Raw genomic sequence first — 21,973 nt, 5'->3', positions numbered from 1 at the left:
TGCAGGCAGGCTGTTCCACACCCCTACTACTCTGAGTGAAGAAATTTCCTCTGATATCTGTCCGAAACCTATCACCCCTCAATTTAAAGCTATGTCCCCTCATGTTAAATTTCACCATCTGAGGAAAAAGCTCTCCCTGTCCACCCTATCTAACCCTCTGATTATCTTATATGTCTCAATTAAGTGACCTTTCAACCTTTTTCTCTCCAATGCAAACAACCTCAGTTCCCTCAGCCTTTCCTCGTAAGACCTTCCTTCTATCTCAGGCAACATCTTAGTAAATCTCCTCTGAACCCTTTCCAAAGCTTCCATGACCTTCCTATAATGCGATGACCATAACTGCACGCAATACTCCAGGTTCGGCCGCACCAGTCTCTTGTACAGCTGAAGCATGACCTCATGGCCCCAAAACTCAATCCTCCTACCAATAAACTCCAACACACCATATGTCTTCTTAACAACCCTATCAACCTGGGTGGCAACTTTCAGAGATTTATGCACCAGGACACAAGATCTCTGTTCAGCTACATTACCAAGAATTTTACCATTAGCCAGGTACTCTGCATTCCTCTTACTCCTTCCAAATGAACTACATCACACTTTTCTGCATTAAACTCCATTTGCCACTTCTCAGCCCAGTTCTGCATTTTCTCTATGTACCTCTGTAACCCACAACATCTTTCGGCACTAGCTATAACTCTGCCTACCTTAGTTTCATCCGCAAATTTACTAACCCATCCTTCTACCCCCACAACCAGATCATTTATAAAATAATGAGACATTTGCCATTATCAGTCAAGGTACCAATAAGCGAAGGAGATTATATTGGAGCAGTATGGAACTTTATAGTACTATGTGCTGTTCTGGTCACCACACTATAAGGAGGATGTGGTTGGGGAAGCACTGAGGAGATGCTGCTTGGAATGAAGCGTTTCATCCATGAAAAGAGGCTGGATAAGCACGGGTTGTTTTCTTTAAGGTGCAGAAGGTTGAAAGGGTACTGTTTGAGGTATATAAGAATGAGGAACCTGGATAGGGTGAACATAAAGCAGCTAGCTGTCCCCCTTAGTTAAAGGGTCAAGAACAAGGGGCATATTTTTAAATGAAAGGCAGGAGGTTGGGGGGGGGGAATGAGAAAAAATGTTTTCACCTAAAGGATGATGGGGACCTGGAATACACTGCCTGGGGAAACCTCACAATCTTGAGAAGTCATAACCTTCAAGGATATGTCTTAGTGGGAGAAAGTAGAACTGGCGCAAACAGTACAGCAGAAGAACTGGTCCTTCATCCCGCCATATCTGTGCCAACTCAACTGCCTACACATGGGCTGTATCCCTCAGTACTGTATGATTCTATAGTCTGTGATCTATGATCAGAAAGATAATCTAACCATCGCCACTTGACATTCAATAGCATCTCCATCACTGAATCACTTCATCCACGATCAATATCCTTTGGGTTACCCATGGACCAGAAACTCAACTCGACTATTCGTATAAATACTATGGCTATCAGAGTAGGTCAGAAGCTAGGAATCCTGCAGACTAACTCACCTCCTAACGCTCCACAATCTATAAGGCACAAGTCAGGAGTGTATTGGTGTACTCCCAGTTGCTCAGATGAGTGCAGCTCTAACAGCACTAAACTCTGACACCATCAGAACAAGCAGCTTGCTTGATTAGTACTAAAATCACAAATATTCAGTCCCTTAACCAGTGGCATCCAGTAGCAACAGCATGCACCACCAATAAGATGCATTGCAGAAATTCACTCTAAGACAGTACATCCTAACCCCAAAACCACCATATCTTGAAGGACAAGGATGCATAAAGTACTTAGGAACATCACAACCTACAAGTCCTTCTCCAAGCCACTTGTCATCTTGACGTAGAAGCACATTACTATTCCTTCACTACCTCAGGGTCAAAATCCTGGAACTCCCTCTGTAAGGGCATTGTAAGAGTGCACCTACACAAAGTGGACTGCAGCGGTTCAAGGAAACAGCTTACTATTTTCTCAAGGGCGATGAGGGATGGCTAATAAATGCTGATCCAGTCTGTAATGCCTCATGAGTCAATGAAAAAAATTCAATTTTTAGCAGTTCAGTGTCCTCCAAAGGACCAATAGCTTTACCCTGAACTCAACAAGAGAGTTTTCATCAATATAATTTCTAGGGAGCCTTTTTAGCAAAAGCTCCAACGCCCATGAACTTCCAGTGATCTCTTTAAAAGAGACCACTCTAGGTATCCCCACAATACCTGAAATAAATCTGTTTTTTTTCCAATTCATTCAAAACACAAGTTCTCCAAAAAATATTAATATGAAGCATCGTTATTACAACATAATCCATAAACCTTTCCTCCTAACTATTACTGTAACTTTGAGTTTTCCAGTAAAGAGAAGTAACAAACTCTCCCAAAATTACCATCGTTACAGACACCTCATACTGCCCAACACAACGACCACTATTTACATGCATTTCCTCCAACATGAGGCAAGAAGTGGGAATGTTCAGATTCCACAATCTTCAGCACTATTCCCAATTGCTCAGATGCTGAAGCAGCAGCAAAACCTGGACAACATCCAAGCTTAGCCTGATTAGTGGCAAATAACATTCATGTTACCTAATTTAAAGCAATGAACATCTTAAACAAGAAAGAATCTAAACATTACCCTTGGAATTGAATGGTATTACTATTTTAGAATTCCATCTGAACATCTTGGGGCTTACCACTGACCAGAAAAGAAACTGAAATGGACTAGCCATAAAAGACCAGGTTAGGGCTAATAACCCTGCAGTAACTCACTTCCTGATTCCTCAAACCTTCCCCCCACCCCCTGCATTGACAATGCATAAGTAGGGAGTATGATGGAATACACTCCATTTGTCTAGATTAATGCAGCTCCAAAACACTCAAGCTCAAAAACGTCCAAGATAATTCCATCCCTACTGAATTGGTAGATGTTGACAAGATGCAATGCAGCAGCTCAAGGTTCCTTCAACAGTATCTTCCAAACTCATTAACTCTATCACCAAGAAGGACAAGGGCACTAGATGCATGGGAACATCTCCACGTACTAGTTGCCCTCAAACACAATCAATATCTTCAACTTGAAATGTATCACCATTTCTTCAAAGTCCCTGGGTCTTGAACCTTCGTTCAAGAAAGGATCAAGACAAAAGATGGAAAATTATAGGCCAATTAGCCTAACCTCGGTTGTTGGTAAAATTCTAGAATCCATCATTAAGGATGAGGTTTCTAAATTCTTGGAAGAGCAGAGTCTGATTAGAACAAGTCAACATGGATTTAGTAAGGGGAGGTCGTGTCTGACAAACCTGTTGGAATTCTTTGAAGAGGTGACAAGTAGGTTAGACCAGGGAAACCCAGTGGATGTGGTCTATCTAGACTTCCAAAAGGCCTTTGATAAGGTGCCACACGGGAGGCTGCTGAGCAGGTGAGGGCCCATGGTGTTCGAGGTGAACTACTGGTGTGGATTGAGGATTGGCTGTCTGACAGAAGGCAGAGTGTTGGGATAAAAGGTGCTTTTTCGGAATGGCAGCCGGCGACAAGCGGTGTCCTGCAGGGTTCAGTGTTGGGGCTGCAGCTGTTCACATTATATATTAATGATCTAGATGAAGGGACTGGGGGCATTCTAGCGAAGTTTGCCGATGATATGAAGTTAGGTGAACAGGCAGGTAGTACTGAGGAAGTGGGGAGGCTGCAGAAGGATCTAGCTGAAAATGTGTTGCTGGTTAAAGCACAGCAGGTTCGGCAGCATCCAAGGAATAGGAAATTCGACGTTTCGGGCATAAGCCCTTCATCAGGAATGAGGAGAGTGTGCCAAGCAGGCTAAGATAAAAGGTAGGGAGGAGGGACTTGGGAGAGGGGCGATGGAGATGTGATAGATGGAAGGAGGTCAAGGTGAGGGTGATAGGCCGGAGTGGGGTGAGGGCGGAGAGGTCAGGAAGAAGATTGCAGGTTAGGAGGGCGGTGCTGAGGGAACCGACTGAGACAAGGTGGGGGGAGGGGAAATGAGGAAACTCATTTGCAGAAGGATCTAGACAGTTTGGGAGAGTGGTCCAGGAAATGGCTGATGAAATTCAACGTGAGCAAATGCGAGGTCTTGCACTTTGGAAAAAAGAATAAAAGCATAGACTACTTTCTAAATGGTGAGAAAATTCGTAAAGCCAAAGTACAAAGGGATCTGGGAATGCTAGTCGAGGATTCTCTAAAGGTTAACATGCAGGTTGAGTCCATGATTAAGAAAGCGAATGCAATGTTGTCATTTATCTCGAGAGGGTTGGAATATAAAAGCACCGTTGTGCTACTGAGACTTTATAAAGCTCTGGTTAGGCCCCATTTGTAGTACTGTGTCCAGTTTTGGTCCCCACACCTCAGGAAGGACATACTGGCACTGGAACATGTCCAGCGGAGATTCACACGGATGATCCCTGGAATGGTTGGTCTAACCTACGAGGAACGGCTGAGGATCCTGGGATTGCATTCATTGGAGTTTAGAAGATTAAGGGGAGATTTAATAGAAACTTACAAGATAATACATGGCTTGGAAAGGGTGGACGCTAGGAAATTTTTTCCATTAGGCGAGGAGACTAGGACCCGTGGACACAGCCTTAGAATTAGAGGGGGTCAGTTCAGAACAGAAATGCGAAGACATTTCTTCAGCCAGAGAGTGGTGGGCCTGTGGAATTCATTGTCGCAGAGTGCAGTGGAGTGTAATGCTGGGACGCTAAATGTCTTCAAGGCAGAGATTGCTAGATTCTTGATGTCACAAGGAATTAAGGGCTACGGGGAGAATGCGGGTAAGTGGAGTTGAGATGCCCATCAGCCATGATTGAATGGCGGAGTGGACTCGATGGGCCGAAAGGCCTTACTTTCACTCCTATATCTTATGATCTTTAATCCCTGGAACTCTTTCCCTAATACTATTATAGGCATCTGTAGACCACAAAGACTGCAGTGATTCAAGGCAGCAGCTCATCACCAACTTCTCGAGGTTGATTAAGGCTGGACATTAATGTTGGGCAAGCCAGTGATGCCATATCATGTGAAAGAATAAAAAGCTCTTTTCTTAACTGTACCTAAATAAATTCTATATTGTAAAAATCTTCGAGTTCCATTATTCACACTGCAAAAAAAAAACACCCAGAAGAGAAAAACAAAATTGCTTGAAAAAAATCAGCATGTCTGGCAGCATCTATGAAGAGAAAACAGAGTTAAAGTTTCCAGCATGCACAGTTCTTTGCTTCATTCCATCAACCAGAGGAGTTATAGACAAAGTTGGTAAGGTTCTGGTATCTTGACCACACAACCAGTAACCAGGGACTCTCACTTCAGCAGACAAACAAAACAATGGAGTAAACTGAGCATGCAAAGCATACAGGTTAATAAGGCTAGTAACTTAGTACAAATAACTGAGGAAGAAGTCATACTTTGGGAACAGTCTGATTGATCGCAATGGTCTTTTTTAGTCAAGAAACCTGACTGGATTTCCCTCTGTGGCTGTGTGAACTGCTCCCAGGAAGCAGCCAATATAGATCCAGATGCCTTTGTTATCTTATCTCAAGTGGGTTGTTGCTGAGTAACCACGTTCCTGTTCAGGCGTTTCATGGCAGTACTGTGGGAATCATACAATGCCAAAGGTGCCTTTAATTAAAAGAGATGATAAAATATGTACCTGTCTGCCTCCTTAGGTGGATGCAAAATATTCCACAGCACTAATTCAAAGGAAATGCCTTCATTTCCCTGGTAACCTGGCCAATACTGTTCTCACAATAAATAACTTATTTACAAGGTGTATTGTCGAAATTCAAAGATCCTTAGCACCTCCCAAGCCCATGACCATTTCCATCTAGATAGACGAGGACAGAAGATACATGGGAACACAACTACCTGCAAGTTCCCCTTCAAGCCACTTATCTTACTGACTTGGAAATATATTGCTGCTCCTTCTGTGTTGCTGGGTCCAAGTCCTGGAATTTCCTGCCCAACAGCATTGCGGATTGCAGAGGTTCAAGGCAGCAGCTCATCACTACCTTCTCAAGAGGCAGGTAAGGATGGTCAATAAATGCTGACCAACCAACAACATTCGACAAGTGAATACAAAAAAAGCTAAAAAATAATTAGCTGATTATCCCATTCCTTGTTCGTGGGAGATTGCTACGCACAAATTGACACCATGCTTCTCTACATAACAACAGTGCCTACACTTCAATTGCAGTTTAGTAGCTGAGCTGTGCATTAGGATAGCCTGACGTTGTAAAAAAATACATAAATGCAAGATAGTGTGCTTAGGCTGAATTGCATCAGGGTGGGATAAGTTAGTCAAATCATTCATGTCCATGTTTGCAGGGTCAATGCCTGTAGTATGGTCGCTCTTGGATCAAGTTCCCAGAACAAGTTGCAGGATAAAGCACCCTTTACCTGCTGAAAGTCGAGTTCTTCTTATGTTCACTGAGCTTTGATCTTTCCCATCAAGCAACAGGCAAGTCTGACTTAAGGTAGATAGTTTCTGTTATGAACTGAATTTATATAGCATAAACAGTGTCCCATAACAGCACAAGGCAGCGGTATTAATAAAGCTTGACGTCTAATCACATAAGGAAATGTGAAACTAGTGGCCAATAATTTGGTCAGGTTTTTAAGGAATGTCTTTATTGGAGATTTTAGTTAGTGTACTCTAGAGATTTGGACTCGGGCATGTAAAATGACAGCCACCAATGGCAGAGAAATGGAAAAGGTGGATGTTTAAGACAATAGTACATATTACAATTCCTTGGAAAATGTAAAATGCTCTGCTATATACAGGACTTAAAAGAGCTGGAAACTACAAAAGAAATAACAGCATATTCTAACTTCTCACTTTTCTAAAGTGCAAAGGCTGCTGTGATGTATTCTGCATTGGCAAACATCCCACATAAATAAACAGTTCACCTGTCTATTCTTTGCCAGCACCAGGGAGAACTCCCCTGCTTTTCCTTGAACAATGCTTTGGGATATTTCATATCATCTTGAAATGGTGCACAAGGGCTTTACACCGTCTTTCCTCAGACAGTGCAGAGCTCCCTCAGTGTCAGAATGCTAAGCCTTTACAGGTTAGGCCTCAGTTGTAATACTCTGTCCACCTCCATCTACCACACTCCATGAAGTGTATCAAGCCTTGTAGAGGATCCATGGAGATTTATTAGAATGATACCAGGGATGGTTAGGTGGAAAAGTTAAGGGATGCAGGGATTGGTCTCCATGGAATAGAGATGGATAAGGTAATATTTAATAGACGTTCTTGAAATGATGAAGTGCTTTTATGGAACAAATAAGGAGAAACTGTTCCTAGTTGCAGAGGAATCAAAAAACACCATTGATTAATGGCTAACTGCTACAAGTGACATGAAGTGAATTATTTGACTCAAGGTTATGATGATCTGAAATGCTCGGTCAGAAAGGGTAGGAACTAAACATCTTAACATTAACCATTGAATTAGTCAGAGATACAATTTAATCCAGTACTATTAGCTTCAGGACATCTCTGCAAGGAGCTCCTCAGACTAAGGCCCTAGACCCAAAAAAGTTCAAATGCTTCATCAATGACCTCCGCTGCATCCTAAGATCAGATGTGAGGATGTTTGCTAATGATTGCACAATATTCAGTACCATCCACAACTTTTCAGATATCCAGGGTTTCTACAGCTATGTATTATTGGAAATGGCTTTTATTGGAAAGCGACAAACTTGAGCGTAGAATTTTGTGGCTCTCATTACTCTCTGCCCACAGTATTAGTTGTTTCTCCCCTCCTCCCACTCCCCCTATCCTGTCTGTTATTCTCTCTTTTCTGCCAGACTTCAAAATAACTAGACTGAATCAGGCCATTCAGCCTAGCCAGTTCATGTTTCATCTCACCAAGGGCAGTTGTTTAAAGGTTACCTCCCATGATCAACTCCCTTTCATTCAGCCACAGATCCAAATGATTCAATGTTACTCATACCCCTTTAGCCCCAGAATTCCCTGACATCAAATTTGCTTTATGAGCTTCACGTAAATATTCAACTAGAACATCAAACTGGCAGTTACATAGTACAGCATCATTATCAAAAAAATGTCAATACTGATCCATATAAGGAAATATTAAGGCCGATAACCAAATAGCTGGTATAAAGCAGGGCTTTCAGGAGGAAAGTAGGGAGAGAATTGAGAAATTTAGGGAGGGGATTTCAGTAAAAAGTGAGGTCTGCAGAAGCTGGAGATCAGAGCTGAAAATGTGTTGCTGGTTAAAGCACAGCAGGTTAGGCAGCATCCAAGGAACAGGAAATTCGACGTTTCGGGCTAGAGCCCTTCATCAGGAAAGGAGGGAATTTCAGTGTCCAGTATCCATGTATCTGAAGCAGAGTAATGATTGGGTGAAGTGTCTTTTATAAACAGTGAAGATGGAAGACCAACAAGAAGCACATTAGATTGGTCAAGTCTAGAGTTATCAAACATAGGGACAAGGATTTTAACAGATGAGCCAATGCATTGCCAAAGGTAGAAATAGGCAGTGATGTTGCAGGTATACACTCAGAGGGGAGAAAGCATAGCAGAGAATCAAGGTCATTTGGCCAAAACGTCCCACATTGGTGTTTATTTAAGACAACTCCCCATGCTTCATCTACTTTTTATAGCCATTTTTTCTAATCACCCTGCTCAGATATTATTACACATCTCTGGAGTGGGACTTGAACCTAGGCCCCCTGGTCCAAGGTTAGGGAAACTACTACTGCACCAAAGTGGCCACGATGCTCCACCTAATCCTATCAGTATATCAATAATAACAGAGCCTATAGGAGAGTTGCTCCCAAGGTCAGCAAGGTGTTGCAAATCAAATCTGACTTTAAACCAAATACTGCACAGAGTACATTGACCAACTGAGCCCCTTAGCCTACTCCCAAAGTTATTTGAAAGCAAGAGATACACATTAGGTTTCTGTCCACTCGAAGTTTTACAAGAAATCGAAAACCATAAATTCCATCTGTGAACAGCAAAACTAGGCAGATTTGGGCTTTGTACAACCAAGTTACGCAGACAACATTTTCATTACAGTTGTTACAACATAATAAAAGCTTAAGTGTTATTGCTTGATAAAAAGCCCAAGTGTTTGTGTTCCAGCTCCTGGAGCCTTTATTGACAGAATTAGAGGCTAGTTCTGAGACCAGCCCAGAAAATTAAATCTGCTGGCAGAACTAAAGAAAGAAAGATTTGCATTTATACAGTACCATTTGTGACCTCAGGATGTCAGAAACTATTTCATAAGCAATAAAGTATTTTTCACATATATTCACTGCTGTAATGTAAGAAAAAGAGCAGAAAGTCTGCAGAGAAAACACCACAAACAACAAGAATGAATGTGCTTAGGGAGAAATATTGATCGGAAAAACTCCTCGACTCTTTCTTGAAAAAGAATTTCCACGCCTTACATCACTCCCCTATTCAATATACACCAGGCAGTATATTTAGTCAATACAGGTCTCATGTAATGGCCATATTCTTTTGATCTAGGTGTATGATCATTAATAGAGATGGAAAACTCAAATTATATTCAAGTTACTCAATCAAATCATTTCATTCAAATTAATTTTGAGCACCAAATTTCTACACTGCCATGCTGTTTCCAACACCTATGCAAATTATATGACAGTTCAAATTTTTGTGAACAACATGTTTTGGAATTGTTAGGATCAGACTTTTAATCTACTTAAGCAGTTAAACACTGCATCAGTCTGTATCTTCCACCCTGAAAAACAAGCTGAAAAATTTAATGTCCAGTTCTAGTGTCAGAGTTCTACAGCACGGAAGCAGACCCTTCAGTCCAACTCATCTATGTCAACCAGATATCTGAGATAAATCTAGACTCATTTGGCTACATTTGGCCCATATCCTTCTAAACCTTTCTTATTCATATATCATCCAGATACTTTATAAATGCTGTAATTATACAAGCGTCCACCACTTCCTCTGGCAGCTCATTCCATACACGTACCACCCTCTGCGTGAAAACGTTGCCCCTTAGGTTCCTTTTGAACATTTCCCCTCTCACCTTAAACCTACACCTTCTAGTTTTGGATTCGCCCATTCCAGGACAAAGACCTTGTCTATTTACCGTATCCTTGCCCCTCATGATTTATAAACCTCTTTAAAATATAATATGGCAGGAGAAAGTGAGAACTGCAGATGCTGGAGATCAGAGCTGAAAAATGTGTTGCTGGAAAAGCGCAGAAGGTCATAAGCCCTGAAGAAGGACTTATGCCCGAAACATCGATTCTCCTGCTCCTTGGATGCTGCCTGACCTGCTGCGCTTTTCCAGCAAAATATAATATGGTGTACATTTCAAAATTTGCATCCCAAGAAATGATTAGTTATGATTTAGTCAAGCTTTCAGATTAGCTTTAATTTTTTTAAAAAATTAACCCATGTTTTCTAACCAACCTATTTAGAGATCTTCTTACACACACCTGGAGCAGATGGGACTTGAACTCTGGCTCCCAGGGGTAGGGACACAAGAGGGCCCATTCTTAAATTACTCAAATAATTTACATCTTGCAAACCACTCTTGATATTCCCTTTAAAACCCCAATTAGATCTTAGCCTGATCCTCCACGTCTACAAGAAGAAAAACTGTATACTTTTAACATTATCTATCGATTAATGACAGAGTACAGGTTAGATACAGAGTAAAATACCTTCTAGACTGTATCTAACCTCAAGATATACCTGTCTTTGGAGTCTTTGATGGGAACAGCGCAAAGTTGTCTATGCGGTCTTCAAACAATCCTAGAGCACATACAGCAAAGATTAGAGAGAGTAAAGTTTGCTCTACACCATTCCCATCAAACACCCCCACCACAGGCATATCACAGGATTAGACAGGAGAAAAGCTATATCTACACTTTTAAACCAGAAGTAATGTGCCCTCAATACTGTCCCCAACGTACACTCCCAGGGCAGGTAAACATGCCAAACTCCCTCTAAGTTGGCCCAGATGGGGAACAATAGCCACGTAAAGTTCCCCATATACAACCCCAAATCATCCAGTTAATAAAAGGGGCGGTGGAGTGGCACAGTGTCTCAGTGGTTAGCACTGCTGCCTCACAGCACCAGGGTCTCAGGTTCAATTCCAGCCTCAGGTGCCTGCGTGGGTTTCCTCTGGGTGCTCCGGTTTTCTCCCACTGTTCAAACATGTGCAGAACAAATGAATTGGCCATGCTAAATGGCCCATAGTGTTAGGTACTTTAGTCAGAGGGAAATGGGACTGGGTGGGTTACTCTTCGGAAGTTTGGTGTGGACTTGTTGGGCCGAAGGGCCTGTTTCCACACTGTAGGGAATCTAACCTAATCTAATCTAAATGCCAAAACCTTTTCTGAACCATACAAAATTCAAGTTAAGCAGCTTAATAACATGAATTGTGAGTAATGTGAATTAAATGTTTAACAGATTAAATTATCTGATAATTAGCATCAGTGATGCTCCAGATTTTAGCAGTCTTGTCTAGGAGTTATAAGGAAACTGATTCAAGCCTCACTCCAGAGATTTAAATATATAACCTCGGCTTCTGGATCAGTGGTGCTGGAAGAGCACAGCAGTTCAGGCAGCATCAAACGAGCAGCGAAATCGACGTTTCGGGCAAAAGCCCTTCATCAGGAATAAAGCATTCCTGATGAAGGGCTTTTGCCCGAAACGTCGATTTCGCTGCTCGTTGGATGCTGCCTGAACTGCTGTGCTCTTCCAGCACCACTGATCCAGAATCTGGTTTCCAGCATCTGCAGTCATTGTTTTTACCTATACAACCTCGGCCGACATTCCTGAGTGAATGCCACATTGTCAAAGATACTGCCTTTCAAAAGTGATATTTAAACTCACGTTGGTATACCCCCTCACGATGGTCTAAGAGATCTCCAGGCACAATCGAGAAATGGTTGTCCCTTGTTTCAATTGCACTAATTATTTCATTACCATATGCTGGGCAAAATCAGTCATGCATTTCCTAAATTACACCAGTGATCACACTTCTCTAACTGTAAAATATATTGAGACATCCTGACAGCTTGGAAGGTTCTACAGAAATGCACATTATCATTTGTTAATTAATTGTCTATATTTTATCACATTTAAATATGCCCAAATCTGGCATATTACAAAACTTTTATAAAGTAGGATAAGTTTAAGTCTGCACAGAAAACCAGCCAACCTTGCTAAATGCAAAATTTAAAATGTCTCCTAAAGGTTCCGGATGCTAGCCATAATTTAAGATCAACATTACTTAGAGTTTGATGGATAAAGTTGTCAAGAGACATGGATGAATGGCACATAATTAGACAAAGAAACAGATCAACCATGAGTTCATAAAGTCATAGAGATGTACAGCATGGAAACAGACCCTTTGGTCCAAGCCGGCCAGATATCTCAACCCAATCTAATCCAGCACCCGACTGCCCATATCCCTCCAAACCCTTCCTATTCATATACCCATCCAAATGCCTCTTAAATGTTGCAATTGTACCAGCCTCCACCACTTTCTCTGGCAGCTCATTCCATACACATACCACCCTCTCCATGAGGACATTACCCCTTAGGTCTCTTTTACATCTTTCTCCTTTCACCCTAAACCTATTGCCCTCTAGTTCTGGACTCCCCCACCCCAGGGAAAAGACGTACCCTCTCCGTGCCCCTCATAATTTTGTAAACCTCTATAAGGTCACCCCTCAGCCTCCGATGCTCCAGGGAAAATAGCCCCAGCCTGTTCAGCCTCTCCCTCTAGCTCAAATCCTCCAACCTGCCAACATCCTTGTAAATCTTTTCTGAACCCTTTCAAGTTTCACAACATCTTTCCAATAGGAAGAAGACCAAAACTGCACACGATATTCCAACAGTCGCCTAACCAATGTCCTGTACAGCCGCAACATGACCTCCCAACTCCTGTACTCAATACTCTGACCAATAAAAGAAAGCATACCAAACGCCTTCTTCACTATCCTATCGACCTGCAACTCCACTTTCAAGGAGCTATGAACCTGCACCCAAGGTCTCTTTGTTCACTAGGACCTTACCATTAAAAGTGTAGAAGTCCCGCTAAGATTATTGAATGACTAACCATTTATTTTGCCAATCCATGATAAGATTCTCACTTTGAACTCAGTGAGTTCTACCTATAAGCTAGCCTGCCTCACCACCTGCATCCCGAGAAAGAACTTGCAGTTACATTACATACGAACAAATTAATTAAGATCAGGAGTAGGCAATTCAGCCTCTCTCAACTGTTCTGCCATTCAACAAAATCATGGCTGATCTGATTTTGGCCTCAACTCCACATTCAAACCTATTCTCAATAACCTCTGACTCTCTTGTTGGTCAAGAATCTATCAATCATCTCCCATGCCTTTAAAAACTCAACAACTACAACTCTCTGGGAGCACTATTCTTAAAAACCCAGGATTCTCAAAGAAAACTTCCTCCTCATTCCATCTTAAATGGGAAATTATTTACCTATAAAGTGCATTCTCCAATTCTGGACTCCATCAAGAGGAATCCTCCTTTGAACATCCTGCCTATCCATTCCCCTCAGGATCTTGGATATCTCAATAACATCATCTCTCATTTTCCTACATTGGATACAGGTCCAGCTGGTCCAACCTTTCCTCATGAAACAAAACCCCACATCCCAGCAATCAGTCAAATGCACTTTCATGGAACTGTTTCTAGTGTATTCACATCCTTTTCTGAAAGGAGACCAAAACTGTACAAGACAACAACACCCACATCGCACGAGTGAATTAAAAATATAGTTTGACAAAGTGACTATCGGAAGAGGTATGTGAGATGTATGAACCAGTTGGACTGAATGGACTGTTCCTGTGCTGTAAATTCTATACTGTACTACACTGTGTAAATTGCTGCAGGACAGCAGGGAGAACATCTTGTTCTTCAAAATAATGTAATGGAAATTCAGTCTTTAATTCATTCACATTTCAATATCATTTCTTTAATCAAATAAAAACCATAGGTCCCAGTCAAGGTTTTAAAACAAAGTAAATAATTTAAGTAACTAGTTCCATATCTAGAAGACCTCAAACACAAACACCAGAACATTCTTAAGCTCTCTCACTTCTGAGATAGTTTATTTGAGCTATTAGTCTCAAGACCCCAACTGAAGATTCTGTTTTTTTTGAGGGAGCTGCTGTTATTTGAAACTGCTCAAGGTTACCAAAGTGTGTACGTGTTGAATGCAGAATTATATCACATAGCTCCTTTACTTTTTCTCCCCACCTCCCATTCTCCATAACCAGATGATGAAAAACCCCAAGAAAAATGACAGCAACAACCTACAATCAGTAGTACGGAGAGGTCGGGCCACAAGACATCATTAACTGGACTCTCATCCTCGGACACCTGAAAGTTAGAACATTACATGAATACCAGGCCAGCTGTGAAAAATATAACTCTTATGTAGTAATTAAAACTTTCATTCAGATATCCCATTTTCTCATGATTTTTACCCCATTTTTTCTGAATCTGAAGCACAAAGATGCTGTTTGGCCCATCACTTCTGTGCCAACACTTGGAAAATATTCCAATTATTTTCACTCTCTCTGTTCTAGTCCTAAACCATCAATTCCAATTTAAAGTAATTACCAAATCTTCTCCCAACATACTTTTTAGGTCACATATTCGAGATCTTAACTCATTATATAGATATTGGTTTTTTTTGTAGCCAATTACAGTGAAGCTTCTGGTTACAGCTCTCTGACCGTGAAAAGAATTTTCTTCTGTTGAAACAAAACCCTTTATCATTTCTGACCAACTCAGAATCTCCTCTGACCCCCCTCTGCTATCACCCAGCTCCTCTAGCTCACTCATGCAACACTATGGACCTTGTTGAAAGTATACAGCCATCATACACAGTGTCAACAACAATACCTGTATGATATGTTTGCTTCACTCTACTTTACCTGCAGGCTTGGAGACTTGAACTATCTTTTAAGTCAACCAGGTAAATAATAACTAATCAGGACCATGAATGTGCCGCACTTTATGTTGACCATGACACCTATCATAGAAATTTGACCTTAACAACAAACACCACAACTGCAGAAACATCAACTGTTGCTTGGTCAGCCTTTGACAGACTACCCCACACATCCAGTGCACTTGGAGCCAGTTCTACAAAAGCCTGAAAATATGCTCAATGTTCCTGGCTTTTACATCTGGCCTCAGAATGTAGAAACCATCCTCTACAAGAGGAATCAAGGTCTCCATGAGATGAAAATGCATAACTTCTATTCAATGTTGTGAAGCAGCATGAAGTGATGCAGGTGGGACGGACTTTAAAGCTAGACTTCAGATGGAATTTTGCTTAAGGCTACACAAGACACTGATAAAAAGCTGAACTGTATCTAATATAACCAATCCTCCTAATACCCCAACATACTAGCTTGATCAGATGAGGGTCTACAGGACTACACAGAATTTACATGTTAGAAGCCAGGTCACATGGCCCAAGAGGTTGATGGCAAGGTTTAAACTTGAACAATACAGCACAGAACAGGCCCTTCGGCCCACGATGTTGTGCCGAACATTTATCCTAGCTTAAGCATCTATCCACATACCTATCCAACTGCCGCTTAAAGGTCACCAATGATTCTGACTCTGCCACTCCCACAGGCAGCGCATTCCATGCCCCCACCACTGTCTGGGTAAAGAACCTACCCCTGACATCCTCCTATACCTTCCACCCTTCACCTTAAATTTATTTCCCCTTGTAACACTCTGTTGTACCCAGGGGAAAAGTCTCTGACTGTCTACTCTATCTATTCCCCTGATCATCTTATAAACCTCTTTCAAGTCACCCCTCATCCTTCGCCGTTCCAATAAGAAAAGGCCTAGCACTCTCAACCTATCCTCGTACGACCTATTCTCCATTCCAGACAACATCCTGGTAAATCTCCTCTGCACCCTCTCCAAAGCTTCCACATCTCTCCTAAAGTGAGGTGACCAGAACTGCACACAGTACTCCAAATGTGGCCTTACCAAGGTCCTGTACAGTTGCAACATCACCTCACGATTCTTGAATTCAATCCCTCTGCTAATGAACGCTAACACACTATAGGCCTTCTTACAAGCTCCATCCACCTGAGTGGCAACTTTCAAAGAGCTATGAACATAGACCCCAAGATCCCTCTGCTCCTCCACCTTACTAAGAACTCTACCGTTAACCCTGTATTCTGCATTCTTATTTGTCCTTCCAAAATGGACAACCTCACACTTGACAGGGTTGAACTCCATCTGCCACTCCTCAGCCCAGCTCTGCATCATATCTAAGTCCCTTTGCAGCTGACAACAGCCCTCCTCACTATCCGCAACTCCACCAATCTTCATATCGTCTGCAAATTTACTGACCCACCCTTCGACTCCCTCTTCCAAGTCATTAATAAAAATTACAAACAGCAGAGGACCCAGAACTGATCCCTGCGGAACTCCACTTGTAACTGGGCTCCAGGCTGAATATTTACCATCTACCACCACTCTCTGACTTCGACCGGTTAGCCAGTTCTCTATCCAACTGGCCAAATTTCCCACTATCCCATGCCTCCTGACTTTCCACATAAGCCTCCCATGGGGAACCTTATCAAATGCCTTACTAAAATCCATGTACACAACATCCACTGCTCTACCCTCATCCACATGTTTGGTCACCTCCTCAAAGAATTCAATAAGACTTTCAGGCAAGACCTACCCCTCACAAATCCATGCTGACTGTCCCTAATCAAGCAGTGTCTTTCCACATACTCATAAATCCTATCACTCAGTACCCTTTCCACTACTTTGCCTACCACCGAAATAAGACTAACTGGCCTGTAATTCCCGGGGTTATCCCTATTCCTTTTATGAACAGGAGCACAATATTTGCCACTCTCCAGTCCCCTGGTACCACCCCCGTTGACAGTGAAGACGAAAAGATCATTGCCAATGGCTCTGCAATTTCCTCTGTTGCTTCCCACATAATCCTAGGATATATCCCGTCAGGCCCGGGCGACTTGGCTATCCTCAAGTTTTTCAAAATGCCCAATACATCTTCCTTCCTAACAAGTATCTCCTCTAGCTTACCAGTCCGTTTCATATTCTCCTTTTCAACAATACGGTCCCTCTCATTTGTAAATACTGAAGAAAAGTACTCATTCAAGACCTCTCCTATCTCTTCCGACTCAATACCCAGTCTTCCACTACTGTCCTTGATCAGACCTACCCTCGTTCTCGTCATTTTCATGTTTCTCACATACGCATAAAAGGCCTTGGGGTTATCCTTGATCCTACCCGCCAAAGATTTTTCATGCCCTCTCTTAGCTCTCCTAATCCCTTTCTTCAGCTCCCTCCTGGCTATCCTGTATCCCTCTAATGCTCTGTCTGAACTTTGTTTCCTCAACCTTATGTAAGCCTTCTTCTTCCTCTTTACTAGACATTCAACTTCCCTCGTCAACCAAGGTTCCCTCACATGACCATCTCTTTCCTGCCTGACAGGTACATACATATCAAGGACACGTTGTATCTGTTCCTTGAAAAAGTTCCACATTTCAATGGCATCTTTCCCTGACAGCCTATACTCCCAACTTATGGTCCTCAGATCCTGTCTTGCAGCATCATATTTACCCTTTCCCCAATTGTAAAACCTAACCTGCTGCATGCACCTGTCTCTCTCCATAACCAAGGTGAAAGTCACAGAATTGTGGTCACCATCACCAAAATGCTCACCCACTAACAAGCCCATTGTTGAAGAGGAGAGTATGAAACAGACTGGTAAGCTAGAGGAGATATTTGTTAGGAAGGAAGATGTGTTGGGCATTTTGAAAAACTTGAGGGTAGACAAGTACCCCGGGCCTGACGGGATATATCCTAGGATTATGTGGGAAACAAGCCTACTCCCACCCATATATCAGTCTTTCCTTTTATTCTTTTCTTCTTCATGTGTTTATCTAGCTTTCCGCTAACTGCATCCGAACTGTTCAGCCAAACCACTTCCTATGGTAGCCAGTTCCACATTTTCACTACTCTCCAGGTAAAGACATTTCCTCCGAGTTCTGCATTCCCATCAAGTCCAAAACTGAGGGCACAGGTTTAAGGTGAGAGGGAGAAGATTTAAAAGGGACCTAAGGGGCAACTTTTTCAAGCAGAGGATGGTGTGCGTATGGAATGAGCTGCCAGAGGAAGTGGTGGAGGCTGGTACAATTACAGCATTTAAAAGGCATCTGGATGGGGAGGTGATTAGGAAGGATTTAGAGGGATATGGTCAAGTGCTGGCAAATGGGACCAGATTAGGTTGGGATATCTGGTTGGCTTGAACGAGCTGGACTGAAGGGTCTGTTTCCATGCTGTACATCTCTATGATTCTAAGTCATGATATCTGATCGTCATCTGACATTAACAGGGACAGTCCACCAGAAGACAGAACAATCAAGATGCAGGAAGCTGAAGCTGGGAACAGACAAAGGAGATCTCAGCATCTGGGTGGCCCACTGTGCCAGAAGTGCAAACATGCTTTTTAACTTTAAAGGGCAACACAGCAAACTTGACCACACGTTCACCCAACACTTACTGCACACAAGGAGTAGCATAAGTGCAAGAGGTGAGTACTTAGAATGTCACAGCACAAACTTACCTAGAGGAATGCTCACATCATTGTAATAAAGTCTTACTGCCCACATTATTCACATTCCTTACAAGGGATGTATTGAAAAGCTTTTAAAATTTACTTGCATTTTACTACTCTATGTTGAACTCTTACATGAATGCACATTGCTTGGCAAGGAACAAAGTAATGAAGCAGCACCATAAACAAAAGGCATTGAGGACAGGCCGAAACCTCCAAATATATTTACTGAGAATGAAGATGTAACTGTTTCCAGATATCATTTTGGGTGTGTTAGGCCAGGGAAAATGAACAGATGCAATCAGAATAAAATTTAAAATTAAGATGAGTACATGTATTTGATGACTGAACCCTTGAGACAGGATCAGACTTGCTGTGGTACCCTTTACAGCTGAATAGGGCACACACACAGTCCTGGCTTGCAATGAAGAACAACTTCAGTGAAGCACTAAAGAGACAACAATGGTCATGGACTGATATGTCAAAGGAGTTTGCAACTTCTGTTGGGTTGGCGTAAGGGATGGGAGGAGGGAGGTCAAAGAAATATTTAAATTCAAAGCAACAGCAAATTTTTCTGAAGTCGTACTAAAAATGTATCATACTTTGCTTTCAAAAGCACAAAATATAACTTTTTAAACATCTAGATTTTAATATAAAGACAAAATATTAACTTTGCTTCTCTGTCCAAATATGCTGCCTGGCCTGGTGAGTGTTCCCTTATTTAGTGAGTAAGTTTTAATAGGATTTTTAGCTTTTGGAAAAGTAAAACCGAGAAATCCCTGAAATATTTTACCTTGACTTCCAATAACAAAATATTACTCAACATGTCAATCTGAAAAATCAAAGTAGCATATGAATTGACGATATAGATAGTTAAACAAATCTCAAGAGTTACTAATGTTTAAATATTAAGAAGCATTTCAATATGTGCCTAAATTATAAATCAATCTAGATTTTTGAGATAAAATAAACTTTTCGGAAACTCATCAACTCTTATGCTGATCAGTAAAATATATATAATCTTCCATGAGGGCATAAAAGAATTATAGAAACTTCTTATTTAGTAAAATTTCATATAACGTACACCCTCAAACTAAAATTTTATTTGCAAATTAATCTCTGCAATGAACTGTGGAATATCCTGTACAACTACGTACAAACTCCAGCTTTATCCCTAGTGCAAATGAATTATTCTTCTTCCCTGTTTCTAAATCTTTAAAGCAGTAAGAGACAGATTCAAAACACTACTTCTCCCTTCAATCAGTGAAGTCACCAAGTGACACACGCACAAAATTTCATCCCAACTGTACAATCCCAGACACAAGAGCATTACACTTTTAAAAATGTCTCTTTTATAGAAAAATACATTCTTATTTAAGACTGCAAGTTAATGTACAATTTCAATGCAAAATACTTGACAACTCCACAAAGAAACTACATGGAATCAAAGTGACAAAGGAGAGTTGTTTTTTAAAAAATGACTCTGAAGTCCACTACCACATGCATGAGAAAATAGAGGCGACATAGAATCAGTCCAATTTGCCCATGCCGACCAGATATCCCAACGCAAACTAGTCCCACCTGCCAGCACCCGATCCATATTCCAACTATCAAAATTCAGCTCCCCCTTACCCTATACACTCCATGCACTCGATTTAATGGCTTTCTTTCTTTGAGGGAGATAAACCTCTGAAAAGCAAAAAGTGCAATTTGTTTGTTTCCAAGTAAACCTGTGTAATTAGAGCACAGATGCTCATGTTATTTCATTGCTCCTGACCCAGACATAATCTTCCCCCAGAGAAAAGGGTGGGCTTTTGGTGGAAGCAAAGACTGATCGTGAAGAATCCAGGGAGTGGGGGGTGAGGGAGATGGGGTATCGAGAGTGGGAGGACAAGAATGGAGGAAGGGGTAGTAAGAGAAGGAGATGAGACTGGGGACAATTGGAATAGGTGGGTGGCACAAGGAAAGCAGGGAACAGTGAGAATGGGACAAAAAGTGGGGCAGAGGAGGAACAGGTGACACGAGCAGGCAAAACAGAACTGGGAAGACGAGAGACAACAGTGGGAAAGAGTGGGAATGGGGCAATCAGATTGGGGTAAGCAAAAACAGAAGTTGCTGTAAAAGCTCAGCAGGTCTGGCAGCATCAGTGGCAGAGAAATCAAAGTTAACCTTTCATGTCCAGTGACCCTTCCTCAGAAGGAATATTAACTGAAATATTAACATGGATTTCTCTTCACAGATGCTGCCAGACCTGCTGAACTTTTGCAGCAACTTCTGTTTTTGTTATTGATTTACAGCATCCACAGTTCTTTCAGTAATTAATTAGAATGGGGGAAGAATGGGAATGAGATAAGGAGTGTATGGAGTGTGTTAATATGGCAACAGGAATGAGCAAAAAGGAAATGGGGTGATGAGTGTGGAAGATGGAGAATAAATGATGGAAGTAGTGGGAAAGAGGGGGAATGGGGCAGTGGGAGTGGGGATGGGCAGGAATGGGGCAACTAGAGTGGGAATGGGGCAATGAGAAAATAGGTGAATTGAGAGGGGAGAAAGCTGATTGAGACTAGAGGCGAGTATTTGTGGATTGAGAGAAAGCAATGTGGTAGGTTTAAACCCCCAAACCTCTCAGTAGTTCAGAGCCCAGCTGATGGAAGGAGCATTCAGCCATCATTTCACACTCCATTTGGATTAAGGAAAGGTGGGGGTGATGATTCAGACAGAGGGCGAGGGGAAGAAAAGTCTACCTCTGCTTTCCAACCACTTCCATTGCCCAGAGCCCGAGGTGATAGTTTCCCTCACAGGTAAACTGAGGAGAAAGATGCTGTGAGGAGGGAGACGGCACTGACTGGAACAGCAAAGTTACCACAAGTACTTACCTAAAATGGCCACTGCTGCAGCCAAAATACAAACAGCTATTATTTGGGAACTTTACTGCCGACGGTGCTCGCACAGGCTCCAGCGCGCAGGCTGCTAGCGGAAACCCTCCCCCTCCCCCCACACACACACACACACACACACAGAGAGAGAGAGGGAGAGAGCGCCCCGGCCAGCCCACCAACCGCCCCGCCCCACACCCCGCCCCACAACCCGCATAGCCACGCCCCGCACCCCACATAGCCAGGCCCTATTGGACTGGCCGCACGCCCGTCAACACTCCCGGGATTCCCATTGGTCGGCCGCCGCTGTCACTCACAGGGGTCAGGGTGGAGAGAGTGGGGCGGCGCTTCCCGTTGCAAAGCCGGGTAAAAGCGTGCGCGCGGCCGAACGAGGCGGGAGCGCGGAGTTGGA

General features: G+C 42.3%; 1 protein-coding gene across 2 annotated transcripts in view; it reads right to left on the bottom strand.

The window, feature by feature from the left end:
* The window catches only part of chd6 (chromodomain helicase DNA binding protein 6), a 268,663-nt gene extending 247,003 nt beyond the window's left edge, over positions 1-21,660 (bottom strand). Inside the window, exons 1-2 of one of the 2 annotated variants that reach the window (XM_060836582.1) lie at positions 21,562-21,660; positions 14,371-14,433 (exon numbers count right to left, since the gene is read on the bottom strand). The gene's annotated coding sequence lies outside the window, so the exon portion shown is untranslated. The remainder of the gene's footprint in view (positions 1-14,370; positions 14,434-21,561) is intronic. The other variant, XM_060836583.1, reaches the window with a different exon arrangement.
* Positions 21,661-21,973: the final 313 nt, after the last annotated feature.

This window comes from Hemiscyllium ocellatum, chromosome 15, assembly GCF_020745735.1.
Source record: "Hemiscyllium ocellatum isolate sHemOce1 chromosome 15, sHemOce1.pat.X.cur, whole genome shotgun sequence".
NCBI lineage: Eukaryota > Metazoa > Chordata > Chondrichthyes > Orectolobiformes > Hemiscylliidae > Hemiscyllium > Hemiscyllium ocellatum.
The sequence above is the reverse complement of the archived record's forward strand: the minus strand, read 5'-3'. Positions and strand labels throughout refer to the sequence as shown.